This window comes from Nomascus leucogenys, chromosome 4, assembly GCF_006542625.1.
Source record: "Nomascus leucogenys isolate Asia chromosome 4, Asia_NLE_v1, whole genome shotgun sequence".
NCBI lineage: Eukaryota > Metazoa > Chordata > Mammalia > Primates > Hylobatidae > Nomascus > Nomascus leucogenys.
Genome location: NC_044384.1, coordinates 86,519,614 through 86,543,513, shown reverse-complemented (window position 1 = coordinate 86,543,513; position 23,900 = coordinate 86,519,614). Strand labels below are relative to the sequence as shown.

General features: G+C 45.7%; 1 protein-coding gene across 3 annotated transcripts in view; it reads left to right on the top strand.

Annotated features, from left to right (window-relative positions):
* The window catches only part of PC (pyruvate carboxylase), a 111,463-nt gene that overhangs the window by 5,312 nt on the left and 82,251 nt on the right, over positions 1-23,900 (top strand). For 2 of the 3 annotated variants that reach the window (XM_030811294.1, XM_030811293.1), the window contains one exon: positions 606-644. The exons of the other annotated variant lie outside the window; for it this stretch is intronic. The gene's annotated coding sequence lies outside the window, so the exon portion shown is untranslated. The remainder of the gene's footprint in view (positions 1-605; positions 645-23,900) is intronic. 3 annotated transcript variants of the gene reach the window in all.

Below are 23,900 nucleotides of genomic sequence, written 5' to 3'. Positions count from 1 at the left end.
AGTGTGTCCTCTGTGCCAGGTATGGTGCCACTGCTGTGCGTGTGCTGCCTCATTGGGTATTCCCTAGTACGCTGTGAGATGGGCGTTGTTATTATTCCCATTTTACAGATGAGGAAACAGACTTTGAGTGATTACAGAGTGGCTGTCAGTAACAAGAGGTGCAGTCCAGGCGGTGGGACAGCCGAGCTGGCGCTTCCAGCCGTGTACCCTCCTGGTGCCCTCAATGGAGGCAAACAGTTCTCAGCCAGGTGCGGTGGCTCACACCTGTAATCCCAGCACTTTGGGAGGCCGAGGCGGGCAGATCACCTGAGGTCGGGAGTTCGAGACCAACATGGAAAAACCCTGTCTCTACTAAAAGTACAAAATTAGCTGGGCGTGGTGGCACATGCCTGTAATCCCAACTACCTCAGGAGGCTGAGGCAGGAGAATCGCTTGAACCTGGGAGGCGGAGTTGCAGTGAGCTGAGATCACACCATTGCACTCCAGCCTGGGCAACAAGAGTGAAAAAGCCCTCTGGGTTCTAAAATCTGTGTTCTTGCCACTCCTGTTTGCTCTGGGAAGTTCCTGGAGCAATGAGGGTAATGCTGTTTTTTTCTTTGCTTTAGATAGCGTCTGCCTTCTGGAGAGCTGACCAAACACTAAGGGTAAGTCCTGTGCCTGAATCCAGGCTGGTGGGATGCGTGGGGGTCTTCACCAGGAGCAGCTGTGGATGCCAGCAATTTGGCATGTCAGGTCTTAAGCTCAATCAATAAAAAAAAGGCTGCACTCTGATTTGTGGATAATATCCGTTTAAGCAGTCTTGTCTGTTTCCAGTTGCTCTTGATTTTTACAGGAAAGGGACATCTGGCTCCCTGCTGGCCCCATTTGGCAGCTGGCCAGCCTCAGCAGAACGCCCTCGTTCTGGAAGGGCATGGTCAGCTTGGGAAGCTGGGCAGGAAGAATCCCTGGGGCTGGGCCGCCTCTGAGAAGACCCCTTGAGTCAGCATGGAGAGCAGGCAGCTGTGGTGTGAGGTGGCTCTGCCAGCTGGTCGTAAAGTCACTTGACACCGGTTTCCAGAGGGTGACGCTCAACCTTTGCCAGTCATGGTAACAACGGGGAAAAAGAGACCTGCCCTTCTTCCCCTGCACATTTTACAGGCATGTGCCACCACACCTGGCCATTTTTTTTTCTCTCTTTTTTTTTTGAGACAGAGTCTCGCTCTGTTGCCAGGCTGGAGTGCAGTGGTGCAAGCTCGGCTCACTGCAACCTTCGCCTCCTGGGTTCAAGCGATTCTTCTGTCTCAGCCTCCCGAGTAGCTGGGACTACAGGTGTGTGCCGCCATGCCCAGCTAATTTTTGTATTTTTAGTAGAGACAGGGTTTCACCATGTTGGCCAGGATGGTCTCGATCTCTTGACCTTGTGATCCGCCCACCTCAGCCCTTCAAAGTGCTGGGATTACAAGCGTGAGCCACTGTGCCCGGTCTAATTTTTGTATTTTAAGTAGAGATGGGATTTTACCATGTTGGTCAGGCTGGTCTCGAACTCCTGACCTCAGGCGATCCACCCTCCTCAGCCTCCCCAGGTGCTGGGATTACAGGTGTGAGCCACCGCGTCTGGCCTCTACTGCTTTTATGGTTCCCCCAACATGGATTTCCATGGTGGCAGGTGCCTGGGAGATTCAGTGGCCTCCCCTCAGTCTAAATTCCACAGCCCTCCAGCCAGTCTCCTGCTAGTCTAGTCCCCTCTCCCCCTGCTGGTCTGCAGGAGCAGCCCAGCCAGGGAACCAGGTGCTCTCCCAGCATTTGTGACAACAATAATGCTCTTCCCTTCAGGCCCGCTGTGGCCTTGGGGACTTTGTGGCTCAGGGACAACTTTCTCCAGAGCTCATGTCCAGTGCTGAGTGGGGATTCCTTGGTATAGGAGTTTTTCTCGGTTTTCCATTATGTGGGGTTTTTCCTCTGACGACCCTTCCTGACGCAGGAGCTGGTTTCCTGTGTGAGATTTCCCACAGTCCTCCCTTGGACCTAGGTCTTGGGTCAGCAAGTGCCGTCTGCACGCCACCATTGAGTGAGGGCAGTGGGCTCATGGTGGGAATGGCCATAACGTGGAAGAACTCCACCCTCCACGAGTTTCACCTCCTTGTTCTCTCTCGGCTTGCTCTGTCCTCTTATTCTTGGCTGCTAGAGTTGGATGTTATTTCTCTTACTTGCATCCCTACAATGAGAGATGGGCATGTTGGAGAAGGTTCCCCTCAAACCACTTGTCTTACGGAACTGAAGAAACTGAAGCCTAGAGAAGGCTGGTTAGCGGAATTCCAAGATGCTGATCCCATTTTTTCTTCTTCTTTTAAGATTGCCATCTTTTATTGATGTCTTCCCTTAGATCCATCAATAGAGAGGGAAAATCAGTCACCAAGAAGGGACCTCTTCTTCCAGGTCAAGTAATTTGTCAAAGCTTGTTTGGCTCCTCAGTTCCCAAGGCACTGCTGACTTGAGCTTTGCCTAGGGACTAAGGCTCTGCAGTCTAAGCTTGTCACCCTCCCCTCCTCTTCAGCTTTCTCCTGGGGGGACATGGATGTGGCCCTTTGTTGTGTTGTTAAGTGTTATGCCTGAAGGCATTACCCCAGGTACTCCCAGCACTAACTCGGGTTTCCTGCTCTTGTGTTACCTCCTTGTCCTGATTTGCCTTGAGGCCAGAGAAAGAGGTGGGGCTGGGAGGGCACGGGACAGCTGGGAGTACATTTCCACTGCCTGTGTGTGGAAGGGCCTACTGCTTCTGTGGCAGCTCCTCTCCTGATGACATCCACCATGACATCACAACGAGGCTTTGGGAAAATTCCACGACCTGGCCGTGCTGAGTCATACTTAGTCTTTGGGGATGTGTGTCACCTTTCCCATGTCTGTCACTGGGTGCTGCAGTTACTATGAAGTGACACATGCTGCCCATTTCTTACATTTGTACATCACTTTATGCTTCTTTGAGAGCCTCTTCTCATGTACATGCTGTGTATCAATATGAAATGTATTAATATTAAATCATTAATAATAAGTATATTATTTATTCTGGAAAATATTTGTCTTTTGCAATGGGTGAGGAACCAGAGGTTCAGAGAGACTAGAGACTAAGCGACTTGGTGAGTTTCGGGTGACTGGTGCGTGGCATGTCTGAGGGAGGTTTGGATGCCACACCCACTCCTACCCCTGGATTTTTGTGTAATGCAAAGATTATTCAGAAATTACTTTGGCCGAAAACAATTGATTTTCAATTTGTTAAAATTATGAATTCAGAAACCTAGTTATTTTAAGGGCTAGTTTTTGAAGTTTAGCTGATAAGTGTAGCCTATAAATCTTTCTGATCTATTTACGATTCTAGGACATTTTAACAGTCACTTTCAGGGGGCTTTTTTTTTTTATTTTTTGAGACGGAGTCTCGCTCTGTCGCGATCTCGGCTCACTGCAACCTCCGCCTCCTGGTTCAAGCGATTCTCCTGCCTCAGCCTCCTGAGTAGCTGGGATTACAGGTGCCCGCCACCATGCTGGCTAATTTGTATTTTTAGTAGAGATGGGGTTTCTTCATATGGGTCAGGCTGGTCTCGAACTCCTGAGCTCAAGTGATCTGCCCGCCTCGGCCTCCCAAAGTGCTGGGATTACAGGCGTGAGCTGCCGCCCCTGGCCTTAGGGGGCTTTTTGATTAATGCTTGGTCCCGTTTGCAAATTTAATGAAACTTCTGAAATGTTTCAATTGAACTTATATTCAACTTCCGTTAACTATTTTAATAATTCTTCTGGCCGGGCATGGTGGGTGGCTCACGCCTGTAATCCCAGCACTTTGGGAGGCCAAGGCGGGCAGATCACGAGGTCAAGAGATCGAGACCATCCTGGCCAACATGGTGAAACCCTGTCTCTACTAAAAATACAAAAATTAGCTGGGTGTGGTGGTCATGCGCCTGTAATCCCAGCTACTTGGGAGGCTGAGGCAGGAGAATCGCTTGAACCCCGGAGGCAGAAGTTGCAGTGAACTGAGATTGTGCCACTGCACTCCAGCCTGGCGACACAGCAAGACTCCATCTCAAAAAAATAATAATAATAATAATTATTATTATTCTTCCATTTGTCTGATTAAAATAAAACCTCTAAAACCTAAATGACTCTTGTAAATCTAATAAATGAAGCTGAATGTTACACTTTTCTTAAACTTTCCTATACTGTTTTATGTTTTATTTATTTATTTTTGTTTATTTTGAGACAGGGTCTGATTCTGTCACTCAGGCTGGAGTGCAGTGGCACAGTCTCAGCTCACTGCAACCTCTACCTCCCAGGCTTAGGTGATCTTCCCTCTTCAGACTCCTGAGTAGCTGGGACTACAGGTTCAAGCCACCACACCCGGCTAATTTTTGTACTTTTTGTAGAGACGGGGTTTCACCACATTGTCCAGGCTCATCTCGAACTCCTGAGCTCAAGCAATCAGCCCGCCTTGGCCTCCCAAAGTGCTGGGATTACAGGCGTGATACATTTTAGTTTATACAATAGCTTTATTGGAGTATTACTGAGATATAGTAAGTTGCACATATTTAAAGTATACAGTTTGGTAAGTTTTAACATATGTGTACACTTGTGAAACCATCACTGCAGTCCAGAGAGTGAACGCATTCATCACCTTTGGAATTCCTCCCTCTGCCTCCGCACTCTTCAAGAAACCATGGAACTGCTTTCTGTTACTATAGGTTAGTTTCCATTTTCTGGAATTTCACATAAATTGACTCATACAGTATATATTCTTTTTTCTCTGCCTTCTTTTACTCAGCATAATTATCTTGAGATATGTCCATGTTGTTGCATGTATTGATAGTTCATTTCCTTCCTTTTTTTTTTTTTTAAGACAGAGTCTTGCTCTGTCACCCAAGCTGGAATATAGCGGTGTGATCGTAGCTCACCGCAGCCTTGATCTTCTGGGCTCAAATGATCTCCCATCTCACTGAGTAGCTGGAACTACAGGTGTGTGCCACTACGCCTGGCTAATATATATATATATCTTTAGTAGAGACGAGACCTCGCTATGTTGCTTAGGCTTGTTGTTTTTTTTTTTTGAGACGGAGTCTCACTCTCACCCAGGCTGGAGTGCGGTGGCATGATCTCAGCTCACTGCACCCTCTGCCTCCCAAGTTCAAGCGATTCTTCTGCCTCAGCCTGCCAAGTAGCTGGGACTAGAGGCGCCCACCACCATGCCGAGCTAATTTTTGTATTTTTAGTAGAGACAGGGTTTCACCATGTTGGCCAGGCTGGTCTCAACTCCTGACCTCGAATGATCCACCCCACCTCAGCCTCGCAAAGTGTTGGGATTACCTGTGTGAGCTACTGCACGTGGCCCTTAGGCTTGTCTTGAACTCCTGAACTCAAGTAGCCCTTCCCACTTCCCACCTTGGCCTCCCGAAGTGCTGGGGTTACAGGCATGAGCCACTGTTCCTGGTCAGTTCATTTTTTTTTTTTTTCTTTTTTTTTTGAGATGGAGTCTTGCTCTGTCGCCCAGGCTGGAGTGCAGTGGCATGATCTCAGCTCACTGCAAGCTCCGCCTCAGCCTCCCGAGTAGCTGGGACTACAGGCACCCACCACCACACCCGGCTAATTTTGTTTTTGTATTTTTAGTAGAGACAGGGTTTCACTGTGTTAGCCAGGATGATCTTGATCTCCTGCCCTCGTGATCCGCCTGCCTCGGCCTCCCAAAGTGCTGGGATTACAGGCATGAGCCACCGCACCCAGCCTTTTTTTTTTTTTGCTAATTTCATTATATGGGTATTACAGTTTATCCAGTCACCTTTGTTGGTCATCTCAGGTGCTTCTACTTTTTGGCATTTACAAATAAAGCTGCTGTGAACATTTGTGTATAAGTCTTTGTGTGAACATATATTTCCTTTTCTCTTGGGTAAATGCCTAGGAGTGGAGTGGCTGGATCCTGTGGTAGCTGTATGTATGTTTAACTTGAACTGCCAACTTTTCTGACGTGATTGTGGTATTTTATATTCCTGCCAGCTGTGTATGAGAGTTCCAGTTTCTCTTCATCCTCCCCAACACTGGCTATGGTTAGTCTTTTAAATTTTAGCCATTTAAAAAGGTATATGGTGGTATCTCATGGTTTCAATTTGAATTTTCCTAATGATAATGATGTTGAGCATCTTTTCATGTGTTTGTCATCTGCCAGTACTGATTTTCAACTTAGTAAAATTTCTATGTAAAATCACATGTCTAAACTAACTACTCAGTTACATGTTTTTTGTTTTGAGACAGGGTCTTGCTCTGTCCCCCAGGCTGGCTTGCACTGATGTGATCATGGCTCACTGCAGCCTCGACCTCCCATGCTCAAGCAATCCTCCCATCTCAGCCTCTTGAGTAGCTGGGACCATGGCATGCACATCATGCCTGGCTGATTTAAAAAAAATTTTTTTTTTTGAGATAGAGTTTCACTCTGTTGCCCAGGCTGGAATGTGGTTTCATGATCTTGGCCTACTTGTAACCTCCGCCTCCTGGGTTCAAGCGATTCTTCTGCCTCAGCCTCCCGAGTAGCTGGGACTACAGGCATGGGCCACAATGCCTAGCTAATTTTTGTATTTTTAGTAGAGATGGGGTTTCACCATATTGGCCAGGCTGATCTCGAACTCCTGACCTTGTGATCTGCCCGCCTTGGCCTCCCAAAGTGCCGGGATTACAGGCATGAGCCACTGCACCTGGCCTTTTAAAAAATTTTCTTTGTAGAGGTGGGATTTCACTATGTTGCCAGGGCTGATCTCAAACTGCTATCATGTGATCCACCTGCTTCAGCCTCCCAAAATCATGGGATTGCAGATGTGAGCCACCACGCCTGGCCTCAGCTGCATGTTTTAATTGGAATCTCAAGACTGATTTGTTATTCTAAACAGACCATATTCTCTTAGAGTACGTAAAGTAACAGATAACACGCAGATTTCTTAACACAAAAATATAAATACTATGGTTTTTATTTTCCTAGCCTTGTCTATATTTAATCTAATATCTTCCTGGAATTAGAGAAGCTTGCCTAATAAGGAAATAAATACATGATTTTAAAGTATAGTAAATTATTTTTCTAATCAAATTTTGGCCTGCCTTTCTCTACTGGATGACATTTTCTTTATAATTAAAGAGACCCCTGGCAGGGATGAAACTGGACTTTGAATCTAACTGCTAAGCAGAGCCTGCTCCACTGTCACCATTTTGCCTCCAAATGGGGATGGTCTCACAGCCCATGTGCCTCAAATAGAAGTATCACATTACTAATGTCTTCCTCTTCTCATCTCATGTAACTCTGCAATTCTGACCACCCGCCCCCCCCAAAACCATTTGAGTTCAGTTAATCTATTTAAGGCTTCCTTTTTGTTATGCAGTGTGGCCACAAAAATAGGTGGAACTAAATACAAAATAGATAAGTTTAGATTCTTTAGATTCTCTGTATCTCCCAAAGCTTTCTCTGACCAAGGACTAGTTGTAAAATCATGTCAGTGACCCACCAGGGCTAGAATTTGAGTCCCAGTCTTCTGAGTCCATGTCTGGCATTTCCTTCCATCTCTTAAACCTTTTCAAATAAAGAGAAAGAGAGGGTGGTACTTAAGAGTTCTTGCTTTCTGATCACGCCTGGTTACCAATAAATTACAGCATCTGGAACCAGTGCCACCTTTTTCATGTTCTTCAGTTCACCCCCCTGGAAATGGTGAGAATTTTGGCCTCTCCCTAACCTCCCGGTGGAGAGCTACCAATTTTTGGAGAGGCCATTGCCATCAAATTCTTGTTAGAAATCTGCGTCTTGGATGATAACTAGATGCAGAATTGCATTCCTGTCCTGGTCACTGGGTATGGCCCCAGGAAGCTTGTAGGTGGTGAGTGGACCTGGTTGAGAATTATTAATGCAGTTTGACCTCTCCTTTGATGTCTGATGCACATGTGGCCCCATGTGAGTAAGAGCAGAGGTTTGTAGAGTGACAAGAAAAGGATATTTGGGGGAGGAATTGGTAGGAGGCTGACTTAGGTTTTTGTGCTGCAAGAGTTTTTTGTCCCCCATTTAAAAAAATTGTGGTAAAATACATTGTCTTCATCCCTTTGGGCTGCTATAACAAAATAACCTTATTCTAGGTAATTTATAAAGAATAGAAATTTATTTATTTATTATTTTTATTTTTATTTATTTATTTTTTGAGACAGAGTCTTGCTGTGTCGCCCAGGATGAATGCAGTGGTGCAATCTCGGCTCACGGCAACCCCTGCCTCCCGGGTTCAAGCGATTCTCCTGCCTCAGACTCCTGAGTAGCTGGGATTACAGGTGTGTGCCACCACGCCCAGCTAATTTTTGTACTCAGTAGAGATGGGGTTTCACCATGTTGGGCAGGCTGGTCTCGAACTCCTGACCTCAAGTGATCCGCCTGCCTCAGCCTCCCAAAGTGCTGGGATTACAGGCGTGAGCCACCACACCCGGCCGAGAAGTTTATTTCTTAACAGTTTTGGAAGCTGAGAAGTCCAAGATCAAGGCAGCAGCAGATTCGGTATCTAGTGAGGGCTTGTTCCTCTCAAATTAGGCTGCCTTCGGGCTGTGTCTTCACAGGGTGGAAGGGACAAGACAGCTCCTTTTGACCCTGACCTGTTTTTTTTTTTTTTCCTCCAACTCCTGGGCTCAACATCTTCCCACCTCAGCCTCCTGACTAGCTGGGATTATAGGCGCCAGCCACCATGGCCAGCTCGACCTCTTTTATTAGGACACTAATCCTACTCATAGAACAGGACCCTCATGACAACCTCCTCAAGGCCCCACCTCTTAATACAATTGTATTGGGAGTTAGGTTGAACATGTGAATTTTGAGAGGATGTCCATGTAACACATATATTATGTACATATAATATTAAACTAACTTTTTTTTTTTTTTTGAGATGGAGTTTCGCTCTGGTTGCCCAGGCTGGAGTGCAGTGGCGCCATCTCGGCTCACCGCAACCTCAGCCTCCCGGGTTCAAGCAATTCTCCTGCCTCAGCCTTCCGAGTAGCTGGGACTACAGGCGCTAGCCACCATGCCCAGCTGATTTTTTATTTCTTTTTAGTAGAGATGGGTTTTCTCCGTGTTGGTCAGGATGGTCTCAAACTCCGGACTTAAGGTGATCCGCCCGCCTCGGCCTCCCAAAGTGCTAGGATTACAGGTGTTGTGAGCCATCGCGCCCGACCGAAACTTACTTTCTTAACCATTTTCCAGTGTACAGTTCAGTGGCATTAAGTATATTTATATTGAGCAACCATCACCACTATCTGCAGACCTTTTTTCATCTTGTAAAACTGAAGCTCTGTAACCCTTAAATCCTAACTCCTCATTCTCCACTCACCCAAGCCCCTGGCACCCACCGTTCTACTTTCTGTCTCTGAATTGGACTGCTCTAGGCACCTCATATAAATGGAATCATACAGTATTTGTCTTTTTGGACTGGCTTATTTCACTTAGCATAATGTCCTCAAGGTTAATCCATGTTGTAGCATGTGTCAGAATTTCTTTTCTTTTTTTTTTTTTTTTCCGACGGAGTCTTGCTCTGTCACCCAGGCTGGAGTGCAGTGATGTGATCTCAGCTCACTGCAAGCTCCACCTCCTGGGTTCACACCATTCTCCTGCCTCAGCCTCCCGAGGAGCTGGGACTACAGGCACCTGCCACCACGCCCGGCTAATTTTTTTTGTATATTTAGTAGAGATGGAGTTTCACTGTGTTAGCCAGGATGGTCTCAATCTCCTGACCTCATGATCCGCCTGCCTCGGCCTCCCAAAGTGCTGGGATTACAGGCGTGAGCCACCGCGCCCAGCGTTTTTTTTTTTTTTTTTTTTTTTTTTTTTGAGTTGGAGTTTCACTCTTGTTGCCCAGGCTGCAGTGCAATGGCGCGATCTCGGCTCACTGCAACTTCCACCCCCCGGGTTCAAGTGACTCTCCTGCCTCAGCCTCCTGAGTAGCTGGGATTACAGGCATGTGCCACCACACCCGGCTAATTTTATATTTTTATTAGAGACGGGGTTTCCCCATGTTGGTCAGGCTGATCTCAAACTCCCGAGTTCAGGTGATCTGCCCGCCTCAGCCTCCCAAAGTGTTGAGATTACAAACATGAGCCACTGCACCTGGCCGAGAATTTCTTTTTAAGGCCGAATGATGGGCCGGGCGCGATGGCTCACGCCTGTAATCCCAGCACTTTGGGAGGCCCAGGCAGGCGGATCACGAGGTCAGGAGATCGATACCATCCTGGCCAACACGGTGAAACCCCGTCTCTACTAAAAAATACAAAAAATTAGCTTGGCATGGTGGTGGGCACCTGTAGTCGCAGCTACTTGGGAGACTGAGGCAGCAGAATGGTGTGAACCCGGGAAGGTGGAGCTTGCAGTGAGCCAAGATCATGCCACTGCACTCCAGCCTGGGCAACAGAGCGAGACTCCGCCTCAAAAAAAAAAAAAAAAAAAAGGCTGAATGATATTCCACTGTATGGATTTTACTTATCCATTCATATATCTGTGGACACTTGGCTTGGTTCCATATTTGAGCTATTATGAATAATGCTTCCGTGAACATGGTTGTACAAATATCTTTTTCAGTTCTTTTGGATATATACCTGATTGCTGGGTCAATGGCAATTCTATTTTTAATTTTTTCAAGAGCCTGCTATGCTATTTTCCACATCAGCTACAGCATTTTACATTTCCATTAACAGTGCACGAGGGTTCCAGTTTTTCCACATCCTCACCAACACTTACTTTGTTGTTTTGATAGTAGCCATCCTAATGGGTATGAGGTGATACCTCATTGTAGTTTGGATTTGCATTTCCTTAATGATTAGTGATGTTGAGCACCTTTTTTTTTTTTTTAGATGGAGTCTTGCTTGCTCTGTTGACCAGGCTGGAGTGCAGTGGCACCACCTCAGCTCACTGCAACCTCTGCTTCCTGGATTCAAGCTATCGTCTTGCCTCAGCCTCCCAAGTAGCTTGGATTGTAAACGTGCACCACCATGCCCGGCTAATTTTTGTATTTTTAATAGAGACGTGTTAGCCAGGCCGGTCTCGAACTCCTGACCTCAAGTGATCCACCCGCCTCAGCCTCCCAAAGTACTGGGATTACAGGCATGAACCACTGTGCCCGGCCTTGAGCATCTTGTGATGTGCTTATTGGCCACTTGTATATCTTCGATCTTCTTTGGGGAAATGTCTGTTCAAGTCCTTTGCCTTTTTAAATTTTTATTATTTATTAATTTTGAGACAGGGTCTTGTTCTGTTGCCCAGGCTGGAGTGCAGTGGCACAGTCTCGGCTCACTGCAGGCTTGACCTCCTGGGCTGCAGTGATCCTCCCACCTCAGCCTCCCTCGTAGCTGGAACCACAGGTGCATGTCTCCATACTGGGCTCAGTTTTTGTATTTTTTGTGGAGGCAGCATTTCGCCATGATGCCCAGGCTGGTCTTGAACTCCTGAGCTCAAGTGATCTGCCTGCTTCAGCCTCCCAAAGTGCTGGGATTACAGACATGAGCCACTGCACCTGGCAAACTCCCAAAATTCAACACACGCACACACAAAACACCTGATTCAAAATGGGCAGAGGGGCCAGGTGTGGTCCCAACTACCAGGGAGACTGAGGTGGGAGGATCACTTGAGCATGAGGAGTTGAGGCTGTGGTGCGTCGAGATTGCACCACTGCATTCCAGCCTGGACAACAGAGTGAGACCCTGTCTCAAAAAAAAAAAAAAGTTTTGGGAACTTTCTATGTATTCTCGATATTAATCCCTTATCAGATACATGATTTGTAAATATTTTCTTCCATACTGTAGCTTGCCTTTTTACCCCATGATAATGTCTTTTGATGCACAAAATTTTTACATTTTCTTGAAGTCTAATTTGTCTGTCTTTGCTTTTTGTTGCCTGTGCCTGCCTTTGGTGTTATATCCAAGAAATCATTGTTAAATCTAGTATCATAAAGCTTTTCCCCTATGTTTTTTCTAAGAGTTTTGTCATTTTAGCTCTTACGTTTAGGTCATGGATATGGTGTTAGGTAAGGGTCCAATTTCATTCTTTCTCATGTGTCTCTGCAGGAGTTGTTTTTTTGTTCTTGTTTTTTCCTTTTTGGTTTTTTTTTTTTTTTTTTTTGAGACAGAGTTTTGCTCTTGTTGCCCAGGCTGGAATGCAATGGCGTGATCTCGGCTTACTGCAACCTCCGCCTCCCAGGTTCAAGCGATTCTCCTGCCTTAGCCTCCCGAGTAGCTGAGGTTACAGGCATGCACCACCATGCCTGGCTAATTTTTTATTTTTAGTAGAGACGGGGTTTCTCTGTATTGGTCAGGCTGGTCTCGAACTCCTGACCTCAGGTGATCCACCCACCTCGGCCTCCCAAAGTATTAGGATTACAGGCGTGAGCCACCGTGTCCAGCCTCTGCAGGAGTTTTAAGTACAGTCTGTCCTCACCTGTGGCTGTGTTCCCCTTTCAGGTGGTAAAGGAGCACTGTGAGCTGCAGTATTTCATAGTACAGTTGTTTCTTGGTATCCTCTGGGGACTGGTTCCAAGACCCCCATGGATGCCAAAATCCTCCCAAGATGCTCAAGTGCTTGATAGAAAATGGCATAGTATTTGCATATAACCTATGCATATCGTCTTGTGTACTTTAAATCATCTCTGGATAACTTAAAATACCCAATCCAATGTAAATGCCATGTAAATAGTTCTTATACTGTATTGTTTTTATTTGTATTATTTTTTATTGTTGTATTGTCATTTTTTAGTTTGCTTTTTCGAATATTTTTGATCCCCAGTTGGTTGAATTAGTGGATGTGGAACCCACAGATACAGAGGGCTGACCATATAGTAAATGAAGGCAGTGATGTCACTGAGTGATGACTCTGCTCTCAAAGAGCAAGGAAAATGTGCTTCACCATAGGGCCGGTATTAAATGGCTGAGGGGTGCAGAGAAGATGAAACCTAAAACTTCAAGTCATTTAACACAGCAATTCCAGTTCTAGAAATGTAACCTGTGGCATCATAGGACAAGCATGCAAACATATGAGGCGATAGCAGAAAATGGGAAATCACCAAAATGTACATCAGAAAATGATTGCTACATATGAAGTCTGTTCCGTGTCATATGATGTAGCCTTTAAAAATAGCTCATGTATCCTAATCAAGCTGTCACTCTAAATTTATTACCACAGGACAAGAGCTATGATGCCTTTACACAAAAAATATATATTATAAAACAGAATGTATAATATCTCATTTTTTGTTATTTTGGAATGCTATACCAACAATTTGTTCAGGTTGCTGGAGTTACAAAATTATATGTTTAAAAAATTTTCTATATAGTATTTTTTTTCTTTGTAGTATGTTTTAATTTTAAGTTATCAATTTAAAAAATCTAATTAGAGAAGGGTGCAATTCATAACACTACTTGGGGCTTAAGGTCGAGTACTAGGTACTTAAATATCAGAGTTTGACTCTTTTACCCCTCTTTCCCAAAAAATTGTTTCGGGGGATGAAAACCTCTTTCTAAATGCCATATGAGATATAGATTGCTGGGGAGTGGTGGAGTGAGGACTTCATAAACGCTGTTCCTCCATTAAAAGGAATGAGAAAACTGGCAAAAATGATCAAAACCAACTTTTTCAGAACTCGAGAAATTAACCAAAGGCTTGCAACAATCTAAGACACATTTATTCAGGGAAAATTGCAGAAAAAAGTTATTCTTGTTTTCAACAAAAAGTTTTGAGGCATGCAAAGAAACAAGAAAGTATGGTTCATACACAGGAAAAGACAGTCTTTTCCAGCCCAGATGTTGGACTTCATAGACAATAATATTAAATCAACTATTTTAAATATGTCTAAAGAACTTAAGGAAAATGTGAGAAGAATGCCTCACCAAATAGAGGGAGGCCAAGGCAGGTGGATCACGAGTTCGGGAGATCGAGACCATCCTGGCTAACACAGTGAAACCCTGTCTCTACTAAAAATACAAAAAATTAGCTGAATGTGGTGGCACGCATCTGTAGTCCCAGCTACTCAGGAGGCTGAGGCAGGAGAATCACTTGAACCTGGGAGGTGGAGATTGCAGTGAGCTGAGATCGCGTCACTGTACTCCAGCCTGGGCGACACAGCAAGACTGTCTCCAAAAAAAAAAAAAAAAACCCAGAAATTCTGGAGTTGGACTGTGTAGTTACTGACATGAAAAATTCACTAGAGGCTGAATAGCAGATTTGAGCAGGCAGAAAAAAATCAGCAAGCTTGAAGATGGTACCTTGAGATTTTTCAGGCTGAGAATGAAAAAAGAATGAAGGAAAATTAACAGCCTCAGAGACCCATGGTGCACCGTCATGCAAATCAACATATGCATGATGAGAGTCCTAGAAGGAGAGGAGAGAAAGGGTCAGAAAGAATGGCCACAAGCTGATGAAAACCAATAACCTACCCACTCAGGAAGCTCAGTGAACTCCAACGAGGATGAGTATCAGAGATCCACACCTAGATATTTCATAATTAAAGTGTCAAATGACAAAGAATCTTGAAAGCAACAAGAGATGAGCAACTTATCTTGTACAAAGGATCTTTGATCAAATTAACAGCTCATTTCTCCTCAGAAACTATGGGAGCCAGAAGGCAGTGGGATGAACACTGTTGAAGGCAAAACCTTCAACTGTAATTATTGGACTTTTGAGTCTTAGATGGTCCTGACCTCTTTGTCTTCAGGGACCATTTTTCAGTTTAATCGCTAATAACAATTAGTCAAGCTTCCTTGACCTGTAGGAAGGCCTGTCTTTAGGCCAGGCACAGTGGCTTACGCCTGTAATCCCAGCACTTTGGGAGGCCCAGACGGGTGGATCACTTGACATCAGAAGTTCGAGACCAGCCTGACCAACATGGTGAAACCCCCATCTCTACCAAAAATACAAAAATTAGCCAGGTGTGGTGGTGCATACCTGTAGTCCCAGCTACTTAGGGGGCTGAGGCACGAGAATCGTCGCTTGAACTTGGGAGGCGGAGGTCGCAGTGAGCCAAGATCGCGCCACTGCATTCCAGCCTGGGAGCCTGGGAGCCTGGGTGACAGAGCGAGACTCCATCTTAAAAAAAAAAGAATACCTATCTTTTATAGAGTTCCCTTCCCCAAGTTTTTCTACAAATACCCAGGGATGCTTATGTGTTCCACCAAGTTTGGAACATAGTTAGGGAGTGAAAAACATAGGTTAAATGAATGTCATCTGTCTGGTTTGGTTATTTCCTTGGCCAGCTGTTCTCTTCTGCATGTTGCCTAGTTCTCCCTGCCTCAGGGCTGTTGCTTCACCCATCATACCATATTGCCTTAAATATGCAAACGACCTGTCAGGCATTTCACAACATTTTACTGAATGCTTGGAGATAGCAGAATGGAATTACAATACAGAAAAAGATGTTTTGCCCACAAAGGGGAATTTACCCTTTACCTCAAGAAAAATAGAGCAATTGCCAATAACAATAATGGTGGCCTCTCCCCTGCCCATTAACCATCAAGACATCAGCAAATACTGGGGTCTAATCTCAACTAGTGTTACTCCAGGACACCATATGGAGCTGACTGCTGATGTTCTGTTGTTGATAATATCCCTTATGTGTGTGTAGCACTTTATAGTTTTATTATTTCATTTTTTTCTTTTTTTCTCTCCCCCCCCGCCTTTTTTTGTGACAGGGTCTTGCTCTGTCATGAGGCTGGAGTACAGTGGCACCATCCAAGCTCACTGCAGCCTCCACCTCGTGGGCTCAAGCAATCCTCCCACCTCAGCCTCCCGTGTAGCTGAGACTACAGGCATGTGCCACCACACCACCCCAGCTGATTTTTTTTTTTTTGAGACAGGGTCTCACTCTGTCACTCATGCTGGAGTGCAATGGTGCAATCACAGCTCACTGCAGCCTTGACTTCCAAGGCTCAAATGATCCTCCCACCTGGGCCTCCTGAGTAGCTGGGACTACAGGCATGTGCCACCATGCCTGGCTAGTTTTTGTATTTTTTGTAAAGACTATGTTGCCCAGGCTGTCTCAAACTTCTGAACTCAAGGGATCCTCCTGCCTCGGCCTCCTGAAGTGCTGGGATTACAGGCATGAGCTACAGCACTTGGCTAGTTTTATTTTATCAACCAGTTTTCCCCGGAACTGGTTATGGTTGTGGTTTTGCTGCTTATGGATGACAGACCCAAGGTTCAGAGAGGTTCAGTGTCTCTCTCAGCTTCTGTTTAGCTTCACTAGGAAGAGTTATAGCCAAGCTCTGACAGCAGCAAACCAGATTCTGGCCTGAGGTTCTCAGAATACGCTGCTATTCCACAGGATGTTACAGTATGGTGTGGCAGGGTGTTACAGTACACAGGGCTGAAAAGACCAACCTGAGACCCTCCCCTTTCCTTCTGAAGTTATCACTTCATGGATGTTTGCAGCTTTTATCATAAGAGCCATTTGTTGTCATATGGCTTGTGGCCAACTGGGAGTCTGTCTACATCTAAGGCGGGGCTCTTCTGCCTGCCATGTTGCCCAAGGCTGTTTCAGTAAGACTGTAGGGTTTTCTTCAGCCCTCCTGGCTTTTGACTACCCCATTCCAACTGGTTGCAAAATAGCTATTTGTGTTTTTGCTGACCTGAGCCATCTTTCTGTCCATTTTTACTTCTGATATTCTTATGTGGCAATTTCAGTATCTAGCAGAATGAATGCCCCATTTTCTAATCCTGAGTTTTCTCAGTTGACTGAGTGGCTTAAGGAGGACAAGTTATTACCGTGCAGTATTCCAAGAAATGGTTCTTTCCTTCAGCATTTACTGTGCATCTGTGGTATGCACAGCTCCTTACTGGATGCTCTGAGGCCTCAGGAGGATCTGACGAAGTGGCCTTGCCCTGAGTCGTTTATCCGTGGTTGGGAGAGAAGGAATGCACGTACTGGACAAAATACATGCTTGCATAGTGACTGGCTAGCGTGGAAGAGTAGTAATGACCTCATTGATCCTGCCTCTGTGCAAGGTGAGATGCTAAATGCATAAAAATACACAGGGGGCTGGGCGCGGTGGTTCACACCTGTAATCCCAGCACTTTGGGAGGCCGAGGTGGGTGGATCACCTGAGGTCAAGAGCTCGAGACCAGCCTGACCAACATGGTGAAACCCCATCTCTACTAAAATACAAAAAATTAGCTGGGTGTGGTGGGAAGCTGAGGCAGGAGAATCACTTGAACCCAGGAGGTAGAGGTTGCAGTGAGCCAAGATCGTGCCATTGTACCCCAGCCGGGGCAACAGAGTGAGACTGCATCTCAAAAACAAAAACAAAACACACATAGGGAATTACCAGGGGAGTGGCATAGCAGAGTTGAGAGCATGGACCCTGGAGTCAGGCGGACGGGATGGAGTTCAGGATTAGCCCCGATCAGCAAGTTCCTTAGCTTCTTCAAGCCTTGGTTTCCTCATCTATAAAATGAGGGCAGTAAGACCTTCCTTCCTTGTCTTACTACCCCCATTTTATAGATGAGGAAACCAACCAGTGGGGGCTGTTGGTTAGAGATCAAATGCAATAACTTTTGCACAAATGAAATAACACATGTTCATTCTGTACAAATGAAATAACACAGTCATGTGCCTGACACTTGGACACACGGTAATGGTGGCTCTGTTAATGGGACCAGTGATGAACAGTTAGAAGGGAACCCCTTGAGGGTAGAATATGTGAGCCCAAGGCTCTGCAAGATGAGGGGACTCTCTCAGGTGGGTGGAGGAGCTGGTCCTTGCATGTGTGATATTTGAGTTCGTAGGAGGGGGGTGCCCCCGGACAGTGGCAATGGGAGTGAGGCCATGGTGATGAGACAGAGGGTGATGCCCCAGCCTCGCTGGCATGGAGGAAGGCAGTGGGAAGCTGGCAAGGGTGGAGGTTGTGCCTGCGTTGATCACTGTGGAATCATCAGGGCCTAGCGCTTGGGGAGCATTGTTGGAATGTGCCGGTGGGGCGTAGTGAGCATTAGGGCTGGAAATTCATTCTGTGAACCCCAGCTGCGTGTTGGGATTTGAGACAATAAGAAGCCCCTGAGATGCTTGAGCCAGGAGTACCCAGAGGTGAGTGGGATTTTGGAAAACCTCTGGGCGGAGTGGGTGGCTGCCTGGGAATGGGGAGAGGCAGAGGTTTGGTGGGGACTAGCTCAGCAGGGAATGGAACTCAGACATTCCGGGATGATGCAAGTGGAGATTAGGGAAGCGGTTGCAATGGGAAGGAGGCGGCAAATATAAAGTGGCACAGAAAAAAAGTTGTCATGGGGCCAGGTGGAGGGAGAGATTGGAGAGCTCTAAATTGCAGCTCAGTCTTCATCTTGAAATGCAGGGTGGAAAAAGCCACCCCATTTATTTAGCTAAAGGGAGCTGACTCCAAGACCTGAGGTCGGGGAAAAGTGGAGAGACAAATAGAAAAGAAATAGGGAATTGGGACAGGGCACCATCTTTCGAGATGGTGGGCTTTTAAGCCCAACTCAGCATTTCCTGAGAAAATCGAGATAGCTTGAGACCAGAGCAATGAGCGTTGAGACTTACCTGGAGAAAATGTTACCCAGAGAGGAGAAAGGGCTGGTAGGGCCTGAAGATTCTTGAGCTGATTTTCCCCAGTTCTTGCCTCTTAGTGCCTCCCATTTCTCCTGATCTGACGGTTTCTGGGTGAGACAGTTGCATCCCATCTGTGGTAGGCCGCCTACTGCTTGGTAAGCCTGGGCTGAAGGGCTGAGGCCTCTGGAAGAGCTGTCAGGAGAGAGACACCTTCAGGGCACTTGGAGCTTTCGTCTTGCTTCCGGGGCAGGACAGGTGGAAGCTGAAACTGCCTCCTAGCAAACAGATTTACACTGACCAAAACAAAGTATTCGTAGGTGTTAGATTTAAGAGGTTGAGGTTTTCCGTTGGATTTTTTAGGTGCATGGTGGAAGAGGTATTTTAGACAGAAGGATTCTCCTAGCAGACACAAAATATGAATTAAGAACCCTTGTTTCTGTTTTTCTCCCAACTACTTCTTAATATTCATAGTTCCTGTGCTGGGATTTTGGAATGGGTTTTGGTGTGCAGAAAAGACAGGGCATTTGCTGCCAACAGGGGACATACATTGAGACCAAATTCACAAAATAAGGGATGGTATGATTTACCTTCCAAGAAAAGATCTGTGTCTGGTCCTGTATCTGGCTTCTTTGTTGTTTTTGCAGTTCTGAATCAGTTTTCTTTGCCCGATGGCTGGCTTCTCTAGCTGGAGAGAACACACAGTTTAAAGAGGCTTTTCCCCCAGGGCCAGATTAAGGATACTTCTGGGCTAAAGGGCAAATACAGCCATTCCTAGCAGATTTATGGCCCCAAAAGGACATTTCAGCCACTGCATCTGCGAGATTTTTGTCCCAGATCAGCCAGCCCAGCAGCATAAGCCCCAAGGGTTTAGTCATTGACAGAGTTCAACCAAGGGGTCTCTATGGAACCCTGGGCTTGAATGGGCTGGAGTTCTACCCTCCCACTGAAATCATTTGAGACAGTAGAGTGCCTTCCATGCTGAAAACAGGTCTCATGTAACAGTTACTGATGGAGGCCAAGGAAGCCCAGGTATGACCTAGGTAACTCCTCAGAGATGCTACCATTGAACCTAATAGTTTTCTAGCAGGTTACCAAGCGGTAATCCAAAGAGTTAGTGTTTAACTTAAAAAAAAAAAAAAAAAAAAGGTATTCAGTTTAGCTATGTAATACTTGCACCTTGTACAAACATTGAAATGTGTAAAAGTCTTCTTTTTTCTGTCTCCCCAGTAACCCAGTCCCCTCCCAGGAGGCCACTTCTGGTTAAATTAATTGTCTATCCTTTTGGAGGTGGTCTGCCCTTTGAAATAGAAACATATTTCCTTGTTTCTTTTTCTTTCTTTCTTTTTTTTTTTTTTTTGAGATGGAGTCTCACTCTGTTGCCCAGGCTGGAGTGCAGTGGCGCGATCTTGTCTCACTGCAAGCTCCTCCTCCCGGGTTCACACCATTCTCCTGCCTCAGCCTCCTGAGTAGCTGGGATTACAGGTGCCTGCCACCATGCCCGGCTAATTTTTTTTTTTTTTTTTTTTGTATTTTTAGTAGAGATGGGGTTTCACCGTGTTAGCCAGGATGGTCTCGATCTCCTGACCTTGTGATCCACCTGCCTTGGCCTCCCAAAGTGCTGGGATTACAGGTGTGAGCCACTGCGCCTGGCTACAGAAACATATATCTAGTGTTTGTTTCTCCTGTGCCCTTTCTGCTCCATGCTCTTTTCATTTATCAGTGTATCCTGGAAATCGTCCCATGTCAGCACAGATAAAAAGTCTGCAGTACTCTGTGTGCCATTGCATGGTTTTTTTTTTTTTTTTCATTTTGCCATTTGTTTATTGCAAAATCCCACACTTACAGAAGACATATTTAAAACATATGTGTACGTTAGAACAAAATAGTAAAATGAACATCTATGTTCCCATCCCCAGGTTAAGGTTAGGACCATATAAGCCCCTCTATGTTCCCTCCCTGGTTGAAGTCTCTTCCCTCAGCTATTCCTTTTTTTTTTTTTTTTTTTCTTTTCTTGAGACGGAATCTTGCCACTCTGTCCAGGGTGGAGTGCAGTGGTGCCATCTCGGCTCACTGCAACCTCTGCCTCCTGGGTTCAAGTGATTCTCCTGCCTCAGCCTCCTGAGTAGCTGGGACTACAGGTGTGTGCCACCATGCCCGGCTAATTTTTGTATTTTTAGTAGAGACGAAGTTTCGCCATGTTGGCCAGGCTGGTCTTGAACCCCTGACATCAGGTGATCCGCCTGCCTCAGCCACCCCAAGTGCTGGGATGACAGATGTGAGCCACCACACCTGGCACCCCAGCTATTCTGAATTTTGTGATATTTATTCTCTTGTTCTTGTTAGTTTTCCCACCGATAGCCAACCTCTGAATAACTTATTGTTGAATTTTGCCTGGTTTTGAACACCTGGACTTGGAATCCTACAGTAGATTTCTGTGACTTGCTCAGCATTACATTTGTGATTCATCCATGTGGATGCACATGGCTCTGTTCATTTTCACTGCCGTAGAGCTTTCCATTGAATGAATATCCACAGTGTGTTGATCCTTTCTGTTGCCAAGAAGGCCTTGGTCTGCTTTTTGTTTTTTTTTCTCTCTCAGGAATAACCCTGCTAAGAAGAACTTTTTTTTTTTTTTTTTTTTTTTTTTTTTTTTTTTTAAAGACAGATTCTTGCTCTGTCGCCCAGGCTGAAGTGCAGTGGTGTGATCTCGGCTCACTGCAACCTCTGACTCCTGGGTTCAAATGATTCTCCTGTCTCAACCTCCCAAGTAGCTGGGATTACAGGCGTGTGCCACCATGCTCAGCTAATTTTTGTATCTTTAATAGAGACAGGGTTTTGCCATGTTGGCCAGGCTGATCTTGAACTCCTAAACTCAGGTGATCCGCTTGCCTCAGGCTCCCAAAGTGCTGGGATTACAGGCATGAGCCACTACATCCAGTGGGAACATTCTTACACATGGCTCCTGGAACACATGAGCAAGAATTTCTGTGGGGTATAAACTACGAGTGGAGTTGCTGGCATGTCTAACTCTTCTAGGTTATCCGAAACCAAAGTTTTGAGGTTTTGAAAACTAATTTGCCCTTCTCCTACTGTCAGTATATAGAGCACTGAGTATTTTCTGATCACCCAGGTAGTACAACTTTGGACTGCAAGTCTGTGTGAGGGCTGTTTTGTGATTGCAGCTTCTTGGGGGGAGTTTTTTGTTTTTCTACCTGCTCAGTGCCAAGGATTTAGACAGTTGATTTTTCTTGCAGGTAGTTCTTGGGGACAGGGAAGGGTAGATCAAGTTTCTTGGTGGTTCACTGTTACGTTAAGGGAGTATCCTTTGGAAGTCCCAACTTCACTGGGGGTAAGATCTCTTTAGATTTCCCACCATGGCTGGGCTCTGGGCCATGCTTCTGTGACCTTTTGAGGCTTTGAAAACTGAAGCTCAGGTTTGCCTAGTTCTGCAAGTGCCATCTAGATAAAAGCTTCAGTGTTAACTTGCCTCCCTGTTTCTCCTTCTTAGGGTTTTAGCCTGAATGTTCCTTATTTTCTTGCCAACTTGCCTATGCTTTTAAGACAAAATTTAATCTGGCCAGGCGTGGTGGCTCACGCCTGTATTCCTAGCACTTTGGGAGGACAAGGTGGAAAGATCACTTGAGCCCAGGAGTTTGAGACCAGCCTGGGCAACGTAGTGAGACCTCCGTCTCTATTTCAAAAAAATATGTAAAAAATAAAAAGAAGGCCAGGCACCGTGGCTCACACATGTAATCCCAGCACTTTGGGAGGCCGAGGTGGGTGGATCACTTGAGGTCAGGAGTTCGAGACCACCCTGGTCAACATGATGAAACCTTGTCTCTACTAAAAGTACAAAAATTAGCTGGGCGTGGTGGCATACACCTGTAGTCCCAGCTACTTGGGAGGCTGAGGCAAGAGAATTGCTTGAACCTGGGAGGGAGAGGTTGCAGTGAGCTGAGATTGCACCACTGCACTCTAGCCTGGGGGACAGAGTGAGACTCTGTCTCAAAAAAAACAAAACAAAAATAAAGTAGCACTTTCAACATGAGCCTTTGCATCCCTAGGGTTATGGCTTCCATTTTCAGGGGTTGCTGGCTTTCACATTTGAGAAGTAAGGCTGCCAGCACCACAGTGATGAGACGGAAGTGGTTTCAGCCACTCCCCCAAAATTTTAGTACTATGCTTGGGCCTAGAAATCTGACTCATGTTTCAAACTCACATGACACTGATTTGTCCCAGAAGGCTACTTTTATGGGTTTATAATGGGAGATAGAATCTCTGGGGTCAGCCTCTTCTGGTTTAAAGATCTGTGGTTGACCTATTGGTACCAGGTAAGTCTTAGATGGTGGCTAAGTCCATTCTAGCATTCAATAAATAGTACAGATAGGGTTGCTTACAGAGCAGGAATCATACACAGGCCCTTTTAAAAAATGATATGACCCTATTTTAGACCTTGACCCTCCTTGTCCCTGGTTGCAGATTCCCACTTTCATGTAGTGTTTCTTTCCCAAATATTTTGCTATTTTAGCCTTTTGATTTCTGAAATTGCCCATAATAATTAATGCTCACAGCTGGGCATGGTGGCTCATGCCTGTAATCCCAGCACTTTGGGAGTCTGAGGTGGGTGGATCACTTGAGGTTGGGAGTTCAAGACCAGCCTGACCAACATGGAGAAACCCCGTCTCTACCAAAAATACAAAATTAGCTGGGCAAGGTTGCACATGCTTGTAATCCCAGCTACTCAGGAGGCTGAGACCAGAGAATTGCTTGAACCCAGGAGGCGGAGGTTGCAGTGAGCCGAGATTGCTCCATTGCACTTTAGCCTGGGCAACAAGAACGAGACTCTGTCTCAATAATAATAATAATAATAATAATAATAATTATTATTATTATTAATGCTCACATTTTTTTTGCACTACTAGGTAGACTGAACACCCCATGGTCATTCTGCTGCTCCCAAGTTCATCTTGGTAGGTGCTAATTTCAGGTTGGCCTGATTCTTGTTTTTTTGTTTTGTTTTGTTTTGTTTTTTTTGAGACGGAGTCTCGCTCTGTCGCCCAGGCTGGAGTATAGTGGCACGATCTCGGCTCACTGCAACCCCGCCTCCTGGGCTCAAGCAATTCTTCTGCCTCAGCCTCCCGAGTAGCTGGGACTACAGGTGCCCACCATCACGCCGGGCTAATTTTTGTATTTTTAGTAGAGACGGGGTTTCAGCATATTGGCCAGGCTGGTCTTGAACTCCTGACCTCGTGATCCGCCCGACTCAGCCTCCCAAAGTGCGAGGATTACAGGCGTGAGCCACCACGCCCGGCCCTGATTCGTGTTTTTTAAATAAATTTTTTTCAAGTCATTTTA